The sequence below is a fragment of the Ctenocephalides felis genome, unplaced genomic scaffold (genome assembly GCF_003426905.1).
Source record: "Ctenocephalides felis isolate EL2017-DRISC unplaced genomic scaffold, ASM342690v1 CF-g0.4_SCAFFOLD_01170, whole genome shotgun sequence".
In the NCBI taxonomy this organism is placed as follows: Eukaryota; Metazoa; Arthropoda; class Insecta; order Siphonaptera; family Pulicidae; genus Ctenocephalides; species Ctenocephalides felis.
Genome location: NW_020537324.1, coordinates 33,342,113 through 33,359,868, shown reverse-complemented (window position 1 = coordinate 33,359,868; position 17,756 = coordinate 33,342,113). Strand labels below are relative to the sequence as shown.

Below are 17,756 nucleotides of genomic sequence, written 5' to 3'. Positions count from 1 at the left end.
ACACATATAAATTATATTACATATTTCAAATTTATTCATGTAAATTTTGTATGGAAAAACTAATGCCACCATTGTACTGGTCTAATAGATAATATTTTACATCTCATTTGAATATTAGTAGAGACATTTGATAAATAAGTTACCTTTTTTATCTATAACTTAATTCTTATAAATTTACATTAAATACATGTTATAGAATAGAATTAGGATTCTTGGTCACTACTTTGATATAGGAACGATCACGATTAAATTAATAATACAATTCTTTCTTATTAAGATTATTTGCTTTAAAGCTTCATAAAATTAATTCTTCATTCTTGTTTATTTTACATAAATTTTGATATATATATTTTGATATTTTTACAGCAATTTCAATGAAATATAGTCAAAACGTTTACTATTTAAAAAATTAGGCAAAAAATTTCATTGAAAAGCGAATTTGGCACTAAAATTAATTAGTTGAACCTGAATAGCAAACAAATAACAAAAATTTATTATCACATATAAATTATATTACATATTTCACATTTATTCATGTAAATTTTGTATGGAACAAACGCACGATAGTTTATAAATAATAAAATGATTCACAATGATTTCAAAAGCCCATTTGTTGTAAATTTTGTAAATGACAACATATATGACTGGAATATGCCATATGAGTATTTTTCAAGTACTAAAGAGATGACTTCACTTTTCAAACCTTGAAGAAGATACAAGGGAAAGTTTTGGTATATGTAAATTATTCAATGGAACAGCTTTTACTTATATTTACTTAATGTACATAGATTTTTATTCTTATTAAGTTCTTTGTAAAATATCATTCCTTACATTATTCTTGAACTACTTTTCAACTAAAATTAATGTTATAAACTAGCATCGGCCTATAATTTTACGGTAATGGTATGAAAACGTATTTTTCTGCAATATTACAGCTTTATATCTTCTAATCTCTATATTCATACATTCAGCATCGTATTAGAATCGAATCCGAATCCTCTGATACCGCAATTAGTATTGTGGAGTTGGCTATATACCTGTGTTATGGGTTCGTTGACCCTGAGGTCGTCCTGGGACCCTATATTTTTTATTCCTTTCTTGAGAACCACCACTTTTAAAAGTCTGTTAGGATCAAAATCATTGATGGCCATGAACAATAACATTTTTTTGAGTCATGATTTAACTTTTGTGCTGATCGCATTCATGTAATTTTCTTGTCAACAGGGTAATTTTAATAATGAAATTGTCTGAAAAAAATTTTACTCTTTGTTAAAGATAGAAGGCTGTTTTGTGTTTCATAATGTTTTAAGTATTACAGATGTGAAAGTTATATAAATGGAAACAAATTAGACTTTGATACAGACATCCAGCCAATTAAAAGAAAAAACTAACAACTCATTATAAGTGATTTTACAAAAAAAATGTAAAGTCTTTCATAAGTTTTTGGTTTTCTATTGAATCTCTTTCAGTAGAAAATTATACAAATTATTTAAAAAATAAAACAAAAAACTACAAAAAATAATGAACAAATAGAATATATACCAATCAAATTTGTTAAATAAATTTATTCGAAACTCGTTTAAAAACTATTTTTTTTATAACGTTACATATATCTGGAAAGCAAAATATTGGTAATAGTATAAAATTATTTGTTCAAAGAGAAATAAATGAACAAAAATTAATTATCTATTTAATGTATGCGTAGTTATATGCATATAATTATTGCATTTATCATTTTTAAATATATTGAGAAAGATGAGAGATATTAAAATATGCTTCTAGATTCTAAAATGAAGAAAGTTCTTATTTATTTTCATGTTAGATTTATGATCTGTCACAAATTTAAGGAAATTGAAATTCTTAGTATTTTATGGTAATCTCTTCAAGCTTTCACTGTCTTCTAATTAAATATTTGAAATTTTTAATCATTTATTAATTCTTCTTTAAAAGTCTGTTAATTATGACTTGCTTAATTAATTTATTGCACAATAATATAATTGTAATTAAAACAAATTTACATTGAATATAATTGATTTATTTAACGTAGGATTGATTTTAATTTTTTTTTGTAATCACATTTACATTTTCCAGAAATTATACTTCGTAAGCTATAATTATCAGCGATTTAGATTTTCAAATTCATAACTACGTGATTTTTTGAAAATGTACCAAATTACCAACGTACAATGGTATACATGTGTGTGATTACAATTATATATGTATTTTAGTGTTTATAATTATATAAATAACAGTATTCTATCGTTTTGACATTAGTGTTAACTTGAAACTACAGATGGCATTTATTTTTATTTTTGTATTTTATTTTTTACACTAGGGGGAAGTCCCGTAACGCCGGACGGCACCTAGTGCCGGACACTCTATTTAACACGTATTATTATTATTATTATTATTATTTTTTTTATTCAACAATATATTTACAACTGTTCTACATAGACATTAAGTAAATCTTTTGGCAATTATATGTAAAAATGACATCGATATATAACACGTATTATTTAAGCAAGGATAAATCTTTTTATTTCAAAATACAAGTGAAAGGAGCAAGAGCACATTTGACACATGTGCAGACATTCCAAAGTGTGGAGATGGCTACACATGTGCCCATTGCAGGTTATTTTGAAATGTCCGGTACTAGCGGCTTTTTAAAATCATATTTTTTTGTTACCAAAGTTTGATTGATAGTATTAATTATTTTTAGTAAAAGTTGCGTTTTTGTTAATTTATCTAACATAAATCAGGTGTCCGGGACATTCGCCTATACTGATATGAAAACAAGTAACATTTTAAAAATAGATTATTTTTAATTTTTATATAAATTACAATCTGTCTATATAGAAAGACATTGAGTAATTAATTTGATAAACTAGTTGGTTTGGTATTTAGCCTTGAGGCAAGTTACATGAACTTCCCGATATGTAAATAATCGACTTAATCAAAAAAAAGTGTAAATAATATACTTCATCAATCCTACTTTAAAAAAAACGATAATAATTTTAGCAAAGTTTGACGAATTTTTAAAATTAAACTACTTGTCGTAAGGCCGTAATATTACAGTAAGTACTATAAGACCATGATGTATATCACCAAAAAAAGTTCCATGAAAATGGGCTTAAATTTTTTTTTCAACAGTTCATTACAAGAAAACGGCTCGGTAAATTTTCACCTAAAATTAATCAGTACCATTCCCAACTAATATCTTTCGAACAGTTTTTGATTTTTTAAAATCGTTTTGGTAGAATGAGCTTAAATAAGGACGAAAAGTTTGACACTATTTTTCAAATTGCAAAGAAACGGCTTGGCAGATCTGATGATGAAGCAGAACTGACAAATGATAGTCCTCACTGAAATACATCAAATGGCTTTTAAATTTTTAAAATCGGTTCAGGCGTTTTTGAGAAAACGTCGATCAAAAGTCTAATTTTGACAAATGCCAAAAAAACGATACCAATTTTTGCAAACTTTATGGTATCTACCGTCAAAAAAATAATCATAAAAATCGTCGAATTTTTTTTTTAAACTTTATTACACAAAAACGGCCCGGCCGATCTCTACCAAAAACTAATCAGCACGATTCCCAACCAATATCTTTCGAACGGTTTTTGAATTTTCAAAATCGATTCAGAATTGCGGGCTAAAACGTAGACGAAAATTTTTTCACTTTTCTGCGATTTATAAAGAAGCGGCTTGGCCGATTGTCGCACAAAACTGACAAACAATAGTTCTCGTCGAGATACATCGAATGGCTTTTAAATTTTTGAAATCGGCCCAGCCGTTTTCGAGAAAACGTCGATTTACGGCAAAAAATCTGTTCACATACACACACACACACACACACATACTTTTTCCAAATTTGGTCTCATTCGATTCAGAATGGCTTGAAACGTCGAGAAAACATAAAATTAGAGAATCGTCTTTTTTGATGAAAACATAAACTTCTTTTTCGGGAAGTTAATAACATTGAACTTTAAAAGGAAAACCCAGTGGTTTACCTTTTATTAATGTACTAAATTATATCTAGATCTAGTGTTTGTAAAAATAGAAAATGGGCTTTAAATTGTAAATATATTCGATAAAAAATCATTACTAATAATTCATTAGTGTTAGTCAAAATTCTTCGAAAAGAGATAAGCGAACCGTTGGGTTGCCATTTATAATGCCTCGCCATTGGAATTCATCACTATATGACTATGAAATTTTGATTATCATTAATAAAATATAATAAACATAATAATACAAAAATATACTATATTGTTTATTAAATTTATTATATAAATTGTAGAGACAAACTCGTTTCTGTAACGGTTCATAAAAAATTTCGGTTAAATTTTGTTACATTAATATTCTGGCCAAGCCTGCTAAAAGAGTTCGTTAAAAAATAAACAACGAGAACACGAAAAGAAAGACTCACTACAGCAAACAGATATTTGTACCTGGAAATGTGTTAAGTCGGGCCGTTTAAATCAGATGTAGAAAACAATTTGACAAAGCTTTATTAGAGATGTGTGAAAAGGTAGTTTGGTATTTTAAAAATTTTTCAATGGTTAAAAATCAATTTTGATTTCTCGGATACATAAATATAAATGTAGTAGATAGCATTAAGCACACTATTCTTCTCAGGTAAACTTACTCTTCTTTTTGTTTCTCTATATATTTTTCTCATCTTTTCAGGTAAACTTTTTTTCCTTCTTACTTCTAATACATTTTTTTCTTGTATTCTACAAATTCACAATTCTTAATTTAATGTAATATTATATATTTTAATTTTGGTATTGCTGGAGATTCGAACCGAATTCCTCCAGCGGGTGAAACGAGCACGCTACTCTGTGAGCTAATCCCGCCACCGTTTTTATATTTGAATTATATATTTTTTTCAAACATTTGTTATGCAATTTATTAATAATTTAAAAAAAATATTTAAATTTAATCAATATTAGAACTTCAATTCATGAAACTATTTTATAAAAACTTTGGCTGAATACACGTGAGTATGGTTTTCTAACACCTGTTTCAAAGGTTTCATCACATGTACATGAATGTATGCGCCTCAAAGTGTTTCGTCCGATGAATACGAAATATTCTTTATAAATTCCCTTTCTTTAGTATAATCTACATATAGTATTTGTATTGTGTTGTTGAGAGCACGTGCAAACCTCAGACATGTATTATTTTATATTATTAAATACCGTGAACTTTTATCACAATAGAACACTACATATGATGTATATGTTTTTGATACACGGAACTATATAATGATAACTTTTACTTGAAGATGTTTTTCTTAAGTCGTTTTAAATTGAAGATGAAAATGTGAATAAAAAACTTTTATTGTTGTGATAAAATTTGACTTTAATGGAGAGAAATTTTTATGAGAGGTTTAGACGAGAGTTTTCATATAATATTTTTTAATAAAACGTTCAAATTTAATTCAAACTAGTTGGAATTGGTATTTTGCCTTACATGAACTTCCCGATTTGTATAAATAATCGACTTAATCAATAAAAAATAAATTAATTTATGAGTGATTAAAAGTATTCCGAGTCGATTTAATACGCATATTTGAAAACGAACGAACACGTTAACTCGGAGTATTTTCTAAAAGAAAATTTTCAAAATTCAATAATTTTTATAATTGAACTACTTCCCGTAGGACCTTAATGGTTTAGCATGTTCATTAAGACCAAGTACTCTGTAATTATACTTATACGTTAAAAAAACTACTCATTTTCTCAAAATTTGATGAATTTTTAAAATTAAACTACTTGTTGTTAGGCCGTTATTTCAGTAAGTTATATAATACCATGATATATATCGTCAAAAAAAAGTTTCATGGAAATCGGCTTAATTTTTTTTTCAACTGTTAATTACAAGAAAACGCCTAGGTAGATTTTCACCTAAAACTACTCAGAATCATTCCCAATTAATATCTTCTGAACAGTTTTTGATTTTTTAAAATCGATTTAGTAGTATGAGCTTAAATGTGGACGAAAAGTTTAATATTTTTTTCTAAATTACAAAGAAACGGCTCGGCCGATCGTCGCACAAAACTGAAAAACCATAATCCTCATCGAGATACATCAAATGGTTATTAAAACTCTGAAAACAGTTCAGGCGTTTTTGAGCAAACGTCGACCAAAAGACTAATTTTGACAAATGCCAAAAAACGATACTAATTTTTGCAAACTTTGACTTTGAAAATAATAATAAAAATCGATGAAAATTTCTTTTAACTTTTTTACAAGAAAACGGCTCGGCCGATCTCTACCAAAAACTAATCAGCACCATTCCCAACCAATATCTTTTGAACGGTTTTTAAATTTTCAAAATCGATTCAGAATTGCGGACTAAAACGTGGACGAAAAATGTTTCACTTTTCTGCTTTTTATAAAGAAACGGTTTGGCCGATCGTCGCACAAAATAAACACTAGCCTCATTGGGATACATCGAATGGCTTTTCAATTTTTGAAATCGGTCCAGCTGTTTTTGTAAAATCGTCGGTTTAAGGTAAAAAATCTGTTCACGCACGCACATACTTTTTCTAAGTTTGGTCTCATTCGATTCAGAACGGCTTGAAACGCCGAGAAAACATAAAATTAGCGATTTGGATATTTTGATGAAAACATAAACTTCTCTTTCGGGAAGTTAATAAAATAAAACATTCATTAAATGAAAACTTCATTAAAATTGTTGGATAGCGAGAACGTATATATTAATACTAATTAATTCAACTGTTTCAACTATTTTGAGTATAAGTTTTAGTTCTAGGATATTTGCCAAAAAATATTTTGAATTTATTGAAACGGACACCAAAAGCTTCATGTGGCAGCCAATGTATCTCAATTAAATATTTCGTACATAGCTTATGTTATTTTACTGTAGCTACAGACAATTAAGAATTTTAAAGATTTTTGGACAACTCGGAATGTATCTCAATTACACTCTGTACATAGCTTATGTGATTTTCCGGAAGCTGAATAGCATTTATCATAATGGTGATATTTTAGAATTCCAAGGATTTGTAGGCAACCCTGAAAAACGTGTGGTATAATAACGCAATTTTTATTATACGGCGAAATAACGGCAAAGAATCCAATTAATACTTGAATAATATCCAACTCGTGCAACGTGAATATTACACAAGGGCTCGTATTATCCACACTAATAATGCATTTTATTTTCATAGTTCGCGCCAGGCTGGTCCATCGTTTTCCGCGCTGTTTCCCAAATGCTTCATCCAGCGTGTCGCGCCGTTTCCTGTTACAGGTCGCGCAACATCGACGAACCGGCAACTTGCCGCAACTAAACACACCAGAGTGTTGCACGTGCGCTATTATTTTCATAACATTTTATTGTATTATATATACATATGTGACATGCTCACAGGAGAATTATTTCGGTTTACGTCATTTTGCTTATTCTCCTCATCATAAAACGTTATCTTAATTTGTCTTCAAACAACACTAATAAACAAAAGTATATGATGAAATAGTGGTTGAGACCATTTCAAATTTCGCGCTTCAACTCTTCTATAATTTTGCTTATATTATTAGTGATTTTTTCATTTATATTATTACACGCGGTTCGTATGAAAATACTGAAAGGAATTGACCTTGGAATTCATGCATAATTATCTTTTCTTTGTCTCTATTAGAATGTAAAAGAAATATTCCATGTGGCACTTTTTATAAAAAAAAATCATAAAAGAGCGTATCATTCTACTGTCAATTGCAAATATTCTTCTATTTTTTATAAAATAAATGAATATTCTAACTAGTGGTCCATGGCATCGTGCCTTAAGGCAAATTGCTGGAACTTCCCGTACCGTAACGAAATGTTCGAGGAATGTTAAATGTTTTTCGAATAGATTATTATAAATACTGTAAAATTGTCTAATAAAATATTTATAAGAATTATATAAACTGAATTGCAAAATTAAAATTATTTATTTAAAGCATATAAGTGTGCTTTAGAACTTTAGCAAGCAATAAAAATAAAATCTGAATTATTTTCGTTATACAAAAAAAAAATTGAAAAAAAAATTCCAAAAGCAATTTACCAACATAAACAGAAAGTTTTTTGAATCATTCAAATCGGATGCTTAGTTATCTCAAAAACTGCAGTTTTTTGTACATTTAGCTTCGTATCTTCGAAGCGACTGGACCTGCCTTTCCCCAAAACTAATCACCACTTCTCCCAATCATCACTAATTGAATGTTTTTTAGATCATTCAAGTCGGATTCTCCATTCTCTCAAAATCTCGATTTCTGTTTTCTGCACACTTTGCTCTGTAACACAAAACGGCTGGACCGACTTATACCTAATCAGCACATCTCCCTATTAATAGGAATTGAATGTTTTTTGAACCTAACAAATCGGTTTATACGTGCGCCTGCAAACTTGGACAAAATGTATCCACACATACATACACACACATATCCATTTTTTCTAAGGTATGCCAAAATGTTCAGAAACCTTCAAAACATGAAGATATGCATAAATTTTCAATGTAGATTTTTGGACTATTACAATAAGCAAAATAACTTACTCTACGGAAGTTAATTAAAATAGTAAAATTAGTGAAAATTGAATGAATAATTAAACTGAGATCTAATTATGTATAAGTGGTATATTACTTCAAAGTTTTGCAAAAACTTTCCAATAAGTGTAATATGAGAGCAATTTACATAATTGTGACGTTAAAGGTTTGAAATTTTAACGTGACCTATTATTCCGAGGCGGCATCCGAGTGGAAAGGGTTTAGCCACTTTTCGTAGATCCATAATAGTTTAGCATAATGGCTTAAACCATGGTGTCATATTATGAAATTTTTTATCAAAATCCTAAATAAATTTTTTATCAACAATTAAACACGAAGAAACGGCTCTGCCGATCAGTACCAAAACCTAATTTGCACGATTCTGTAATCTGTTTCAAGCGGTTTTTCAATTTGCAAAATCTTTACAGATTTATTCAGTTAAAACCTAAACATATTTTTCAAGTACATAAGTTTTCAAGTACTTACAAGTTTTCTGCAAATGCTAACAAAATGGCTCAGCCGATCGTTCCGCGAAACTAATCAACGTGAGTCATTCAAAAATAATTCAAAAAATAGCTTTTAAAATGTTGAAATCTGTTTAGCCGTTTTTGAGAAAACATCCACCGAATGATATTTTTTTTAGCTCACATACGTCATACACATATACTTTTTCCAATTTTGGACTTTACAATTCATAATGTCTTGAAACACCTAGAAAACGTAGAATATGCAGGTCGGATTTTCTGGCGAAAACAGGAAAATAAATTTCTCCTGCGGCTAGTTAAAAATTAATTTATTTTTAAACATGTGACTTATTAAGTTGTATTAATATTATAATAGCCCCAAAAATGTTAGATTTTTATGTTAGACATTCTAAAACAAATACTAATATTGAGGATACACAATAATCTCATCATATTAAAAAATGGAAATATTTAAAAAATAATATTTAAACGTGTATGGTACAAAAATCTGTAACTGCCAAATAATGTTCTATATATTTTGGGTAAAGCCAAGACAGTGATGCAAAAATATTAGTGTATTGTGACGGTATTATCTTATACAAGAAAAAACTGTTACCTTAAAATCAAAACTTATTAAATTTTTTTTACAAAAATATGAAGCTGCTAACAAATCTTGTACATATTATGGGTAAAATCAGTGGTGCAAAAATACTAGTGCATTATGACGGTATTATCATATACAACAAAACTTGCCAAAAAAAATTGGATTTTTTTAATAAAATTATGAGATTTTTAGTTATATTTTATACGGGTTTATGCTTAAGTAATAGTAGATTATCATACAATAAAATTTAATGTGTTAATCAACACTATTACCTTTATTTTCTTTACTTTGTAAAATAATTAGTATCAAGCGTTGATTTAAAATCTAATTGAAATTTAAAATAGAAATATTAAATCATTTAATAAAAAGACTCTATTAAATAAACTGTTGTAATAGTTTAATTAAATAAGCTTGTTCTTGCTTAAGCTGTGCTGATATTAGTAATAATACATGTCTTGAACTTGCTCAAATAATTAAATTATAAAACAGGATGAAATTGAACAATTAAGCAATATGTCCCTTCAAGTTGCTTTGACCTTTTGTCATCTCGCGGTCGATTTACATGGGCACAATTAATGTAATTAAAATTACTCATGATGTTAGATTGTCCGAAGAAAGTACAACGTTATAATTCATATTTGCCGCATTAATTAATGTTAATCTGTTAATTAGTTGCACACAGTTGACGCATGAGAAACCATACGTAGAAAAAGCAAATAGAAACTGGTGCGTGCAAGATATTGCATTATTTCAACTATTGAGAATAATACATATTTATACTATCACATATTAAAATATATTTTAGTTGCATGCAAAGTTCAAACATCATACTTCCACACTGAAATTTTTACATTTAGAATTTGGATCGAGTTCTTAAAGCAATAATCATAATTGTTTTTAATAACTTCTCACAGGGCAAGTTATTGTAACCGTCCAAAAATCGAACTTGAAAAGTTTTGCATATCTTCACGTTTTGAAGGTTTCTGAACATTTTGGCATACCAGAAAATACAAAGAAAAAATTGATGTGTGTGTGTATGTATGTCTGGATACAATTTTTTGTCGACATTTTCGGGAGTATCGCTCAACCGATTTGAATGATTGAAAAAGCAATCGATTCCTACTGATGGGGATTAGTGTTAATTAGTTTTTGGGAAAGGTCGGTCCAGCCGTTTCAAAGATACGAAGCAAAGTGTAAAGACAATAAAAACTTGATTTTTGCGAGAACCGGGTATCCGATTGGAATGACTCGAAAAACATTCAATTTGTAATGATGGGGAGAAGTGGTGATTAGCTTTTGGCAAAGACAAGTCTAGCCATTTTGGAGATGCGGAGTTAGATGTGAAAAATGTCGATTCTTAATAGAACGAAGCACGATGCCATACACCACCATACTTACAGTTGTATTTCAAAATGAATTATTCCAATATTTTTGCTATTGACTGGTTTGCGAATATTGTTTGAAAATAAAACATAATCAATAATACACATTATTCGAATTATAATAGATCAACTCATTAGAAGTAAATAAATAAATAATCTTATTTCGAAAAATTAGGCAAAGTAGGTAAAGTCGCATTGTGCCCAAGGGTAAGTGAAATAAGAGTCCCGATGTGTTACGATAAATTTTTCAACAGTTAATTTCAAAAATCACGCTTTTACTCTATTATGGTAAAATGTTTCATACAAATTGTCAAGATATCAACAATGAATCAATATGAAGGAATGATCAATATGAAGAATTTTCGGAATCGGTTCAGAGGTTTTAACAAAAACGAAGACAAGAAAATTTTGAACATTCTGCTAATTTCTAAGAATTTTAATTAATATAGAGATAATGTGAATTTAATTCTTCTAATCAATAATAAAGGTTGACTTACATTTATATCAAATGGCAGTTTCTTTTTCATCTTTATGCACTGATTTTCTGCAAAGAATTTAAGAAATAAAGAAAATATTAAATATCGAATAAATTAGCGTAATTAAAGCAAATAAATTCGAAAATTGAAAATTTTTGTCACTATAAATTACTAGGACAGATTTCTAACTAGATTGCAAGGGGGAAATATTTTTGCAAAGAATTTATATAAATTCATAAATTTAAGTAAAGTTTTTCATTCATTACAAAAAAAATTAAATCTACTTCGTATATTTAATTTTCAATTAAATATTAATACAGGAGTTTTTTTTTATCTAGTTTCTTTCTATCTCTAATATCTAGAATCTAGATGGATGCTTGTTAAAGAAGTATTTTGTTTTTATTTACATTATTATATTAATATTATGCAAAATCGTAATTAGTATGCAATATGATTTAACAATCATCAAATATTTTGTTGAAAGCATTTAACGCATATTTTGCTTCACAGTTGATCAGTTCGTAACAGTATGGTATCGCTGTATAGCGCATATACTTCACGGGGGCGTAGCTCAAGTGGTAGAGCGCTCGCTTAGCATGTGAGAGGTACCGGGATCGATACCCGGCGCTTCCAATTAATTTTTTTATTTTTATTTTACAAAAATAATCTTTTTTTGCTTAACAAAATACGAGTAAATTATTAAATAGTAATTATTAATTAAATAGTTAAATAACAAACTTATACGAAAAACGGGATTATTTTAATGACACTAACAAAAGAATGCATTTATACTCTTTAATTTATTTTTTAATGTATTAAAACCATTTATAAAGTTAGTTCTGAGCACAAACTGTAAACTTGAATGTTCAAATAAATATTAATAGCTCATGTTTATTATTAGAAATTTATTTAATAGAGTATTTATTTTTATATCTATACCTTATTGTTAGTAGTTGAAGTATGAAAGTTACAGTATTTATAATATTATATTTGAAAACATTTCAAATGTTCCAGCAATTTTCCTTAAGGTACGATGCCACACACCACTAGATTTAATTTAATTTTAATTTTTTGTTATAATTCTTGATGAATTTTTATATCTATTATTATAAACAAGGGTTTGAACCGAATTCGGACCAGAACAAACCGGCTTGTTTTTCCCAATCGTGAACGGAAATCCGGAACGTTTTTTCTCTACCGGATCGGAATTTGAACCAAACCGAGGCAAATAGGAAAACTAGTTTTTAAAATATAAGCGTTTCCGATTAAAAAATGAGCAAAATACCACCGATCATGACAATTTAGGTTACGCTATGAATATAGTTAAGAATAATGAATTATGCTTCTAATAGCTAATGTTGAATCCACTAACCTCATAATAAATTTGATCAACTAACATAATTTACATTTTTGAGATCTAGCGTTGAAACGTTTCTGTTTTGATTTAGATTATGATTTATATAATATTCCAAGCTCAACCACAATTCTCTCTGTAATAGTAAATGTAATTCTTCTCCTATCACCATCTAGTGAAAAATGCAATTTAAACGGCAGAATCGTCCCGTCAAGAACGATGTGTAAGCGCCAATTGCTGTTAATTTATGTTCTGCATATAGCGTCTACTAATTAAATTATAGACAATTAGATGACTAACACCGAGGAATAGAATTACAAAACACGGATTGTTGTATTCTAATAAAAAATAATCGTGCCACACAATGTCAACTGCGAGAATTCGACCTCAATGTATCGTGTTGCACACATATGTTACATTAAAGGTATTCGACAGTTTAAAACAGATTCGAAAGAAATAAATCCAAATATTGTTTTAAGTATGCTACTATTTAAGAAAGATAAGAATAAAATTGCAAAAAAATAAATAATTATGTAATTTGTTAAACAACACCCAAAGTATACCTTTTGTAACTTTTAATAATAATATTATGCTTTTGTAAAAAATCGGGCTTGATATATATTTTGCCTAAAACAATGCAAGTTTGCAAAATGTGGTTTAAGGGGCACAGCTAGTGTGAAATTTTCAAAAAATCGAATTTTCAATTTTTCCATATTTTGATAGAGCATACCTGTAAAAATAACATACCAAAATTTTAAATCGTTATCTTAAATAGTTTTTGAGTTACAGCCAAAGAGTATATATATAGTATATAGTATAACGATCATTTTATCTTTAAACGCGTTTTTCACGAAACAGCATTTTCTGAATTTGCTGCAGCGATTACTCAAAAACAAATTATCCGATCACTACCAATTTTTTTTTACATGTTCTATATATAGTTTTCCGTAAAATGAACTATTTTTTTTTAAAAACGCCGTCATTTTGTCAATTTTTTATTTTTTTTCTTCATCGTAGTTCATTTTACAGACAATATTATCTAGTTTAACAAGAATTTTTTTTTTAATATCACTGCAGCAGTGAAGGGCCATTTTTTTGTCGCGCCGTTGGAGATCGACGATAACTTAAAAAATATTTAATTTTTTTCTTCAAGAATGTTACTATGTATTCTCAAAACGTGTATGAATATATTCCCAAAATTTTGAAATGGTTGATAAAGTAGTTTTTTAAATATAAATTCCCAAAAATCAACTTTTTTTTAGGCGGTTACACTAGTTGTGCCCCTTAATCATGATTAAATTTTTAATCATATTCTTCAAAGATTAAACTTCAAACAATAGACCGTGTCAAAATGTCAATACTCTATTTATACCATTTTTTATGTCATTAAATGTCATTTCTTATTGATTAAATCAATTATTTCCACACATGTGGTAGTTTTGATAAACTGTCTTCAGGTAAAATAACACTTACACGCAGCCAGAAGAGAACATTTTTTGTAACAAATTGAATTAATTTCAGAAGTATATCACCATTGTCCTATTTTTTTTATTCTTTTCACCAAATCAGATATTAGTGATAATAAGGAAATAAATAAAATGCTTCTAAAGTTCTTTAAACGCTACAATTTGCATTACGATAATAAACTTGGCAACTTGCTGGAACTTACCGTACCGTGATGAAATATTCGAGGAATATCAAATGTTTTCAAATATATTATTATAACTACTGTAACTTTGAGTATTTGTATTTTATAGACAAAATATAAGAGCTTATAAATTGAACGATGTCGTTTATATAATTTCACATATAAAGTAAATAAACAGAACTTAATAAAGCGGAGATAGAATGAAGGACCTGTTCTCATATTTTAAAATCGTTGAAGAAATATTGTGGAGATATGCAAAAAAATTTTGTTTGATTTTTGAACGATTACAATAGCTTTCCATACGGAAAATTCAAAATATGATATAAATTTGTATCTTTTATTAGAGTCCGATATTTGGTGAGACGCCTTTTGCATAATGAAGCTGCTTCGAATCGTCGGATTGCTGTAATGCCCATTGTTTTATAAACAACGTCTGAATGCTTGAAATTATTCGAACTAACATTGCTTTAAGATTCTCGTGTTTATAAATTTATATTTAACATTCTTATGCTAATTAATACATGAATGCAGGAAGAAATCTCAGCTTCATAGAGTTTTGATTTTAAAGTATTCAATTGACTTATATTTTGCAGAATTACTTGGTTTTAATATGATATATAAATTGTATTCAGTACAGAATTTAATCTAATTACATAAATTTAATAATAGCCATAAAAATCTCTTTAACTTATGATCTAGAAAATAGGTCTGCATGTTGTGATTCTTAAAAATAGTATTTAAGATGCATTTTTGTCGTTCAAAATCGATGAATATAAATAGTATGAGTTCTGTAGTTGTATTTAATATTTCTGTGTTTGACTTAATAATGAATCAAGAAATTTTTACAATTTTTATTTTTAAATCAGTTAAAAAAATTTCGGGTAATTCTTTTATAACGTTTACTATATTTATAATGCCATCGATCACCTTTACAATAATAACTAGATGAAAAACTTTTATGATTAATTGTTTGAATGTTTTTATAATTTTCTTCTAATGATTCACTCAATTTTGTATTATGTTTGTACGGTTTTAGATAAAATATGAACATTAAGTATAAACATAAATGTTACAATTTTTTTAAAACAGAATACATATTTGGAAGTTGCTAAAAGGTAATACATATTATTGGCAAAGTATTGAATAGTTCATGTAGGTATAATTATTTGTTACTAGTAATAGGTATTAGTTTCCTTCAAATTGTTCCATTCAAATGATTCCATTATCCTTCGCTATAATTTCTATAAATGCATAAATATTTTACATATTTGATATCTTATTACCACACCATACACCAATAAACAATTGTATGTATTTTGGACTATTGAGCACAATTTAGAGAATGCAGTCAAATAATTTACATTCCAATATTTTATATTGAGCGTTTATTTAAGAATGTTAACAATTTATATGACAAACGCTGATAATTTTAAAGAATCAAGATATAAAATTTGATTTCTGCGTATTTCACAAACAGTGAAAGAAGATAATTATAGTAATCATATAAATAAATTTAAAAAATGCAAGTAATTTTAAATTGCATTTCATACTTTTTAAAAAATACTTTAATCATTTTTAAGTCTTACAACTAGCTGCGATCATAAAGTAACATAAAAGTAAGAACGTTTGTCTTATTATCTTATTTACTATAAAATTACATTTTATTTTATATTATTTCATCTTAATCATCAAATTGACCAATATTATAAAGATCAATAAAAAATGAAGTATCAATATCTTGACATATAAGATTATTAGTTTTAGGGTAGAGCGGGGCTTAAAGATTTGCGAGTAAAAAGCTCCACTACCAATATCTCAACAACAAGTAAAGTTAGGAAAATTTTAACAAAAATATTTGAAAGTAGAGAGAAAATTATTTACAACCAGCCATTAACTTAATTCTTACAGTGTCACTATCAGGAGATGAACGGCAAAATTTGAAAATCCATGTCCAAAAGTATTGTCTTTCATTCTTAGTTTTTCTTGGTTGTGAGCACTGTTGTTTAGTTTATGAGATCCTAATATAATTTTTAAGTGTACACTATTCTACTTTCTATTCACTATTCACTATTTTTTATAATATGTATTGTTATTTTTAAGTTGGATTCAACGGTTTGTTTTATATAACCTTTATAAAAGTTTACATGCGATTGGAGTAAAAAGAACCATCTGAACTTTTACCCTGGCAAAGATGTAAACAATAAGAAATAGTAAATCAAGTTGAATTTTACAAGAGATAAATTAAATAAATAGTTATTCTAACTCTGCTGATGAATATTCCTGACAAAATACCTGATCAAGGTTATATACATGGTTATCTCGTGGATCAGCACAAACTAGGTTTGATGGTTCGATCCCCGCCCCGGCCAAGTCTGACGTCGGGCAGTATAACGTCAAATTTCCTCTTGAGATTATAGATCTCAAATATAGGAACCGATTCTGTCGCATATCAGACAAATGTTATGGCAAGGCCATGTTACGCTCCAACTTGCATACATTATGCTACTGAATTATACTGAATACTGTCAAAATGTCATGTTCCTGGTGTGCATTCAGGCAGTTTTATACATAAACTGCAACGTCACTCGTATGTTATTAACCTGAGTCAGAAAGATACTGTTATCTAACATAGTTTTTTTGACATTTGTGCGGCTTCTGGGTTATGTTTTCTATCTGACAATCTGAGAAAATCGCCTGACTGCATAGCAACCACATGGCTTTTGTCAATATTTAGAACAAATTTGTATGAAAAGTTCTTCATAAAATAGCCTTGCCATAACATTGGTCTGTTCTGCGGCAGAATCGGTTCTATAATCTAAAGTGTAAATCGCCTTTCAGAGGCATAGTTTCATATGAAAATATTTTCATCACTATAAGATTTATCTCATATGATATCCACATCAAATAGAATTTTTAACCACTGGGTTGTCTTCTATAGAATTACTAGGTTAAGAAATGTTCGATACAAGAAGCCTATAGAACACATTAACTTCCTTTAGGGTAAGTTATTGTAATCGTCCAAAAATCGAAATTGAAAATTTTTACATTTCTTCACGTTTTGAAGGTTTCTGAACATTTCGGCATACCTCAGAAAAAATGGATGTGTGTGTGTGTCTGTGTGTATGTATGTATGGATACAATTATTCGTCCACGTTTTCGGGCGCACGGATCAACCGATTTGTTTGGTACAAGAAACATTCTATTTCTATTGATAGGTAGATGTGCTGATTCGTTTTTGGCAAAGGCAGGTCCAGCCGTTTCGGAGATACGGAGC

The 17,756-nt window shown here is 28.4% G+C and overlaps 1 protein-coding gene and 1 non-coding gene across 2 annotated transcripts in view; both read left to right on the top strand.

Moving 5' to 3' along the window:
* The window catches only part of LOC113366220 (protein bark beetle-like), a 73,761-nt gene that overhangs the window by 13,715 nt on the left and 42,290 nt on the right, over positions 1 to 17,756 (top strand).
* Positions 12,041 to 12,113, top strand: Trnaa-agc. The gene has a single exon. It is a non-coding gene; the product is annotated as a tRNA-Ala (tRNA).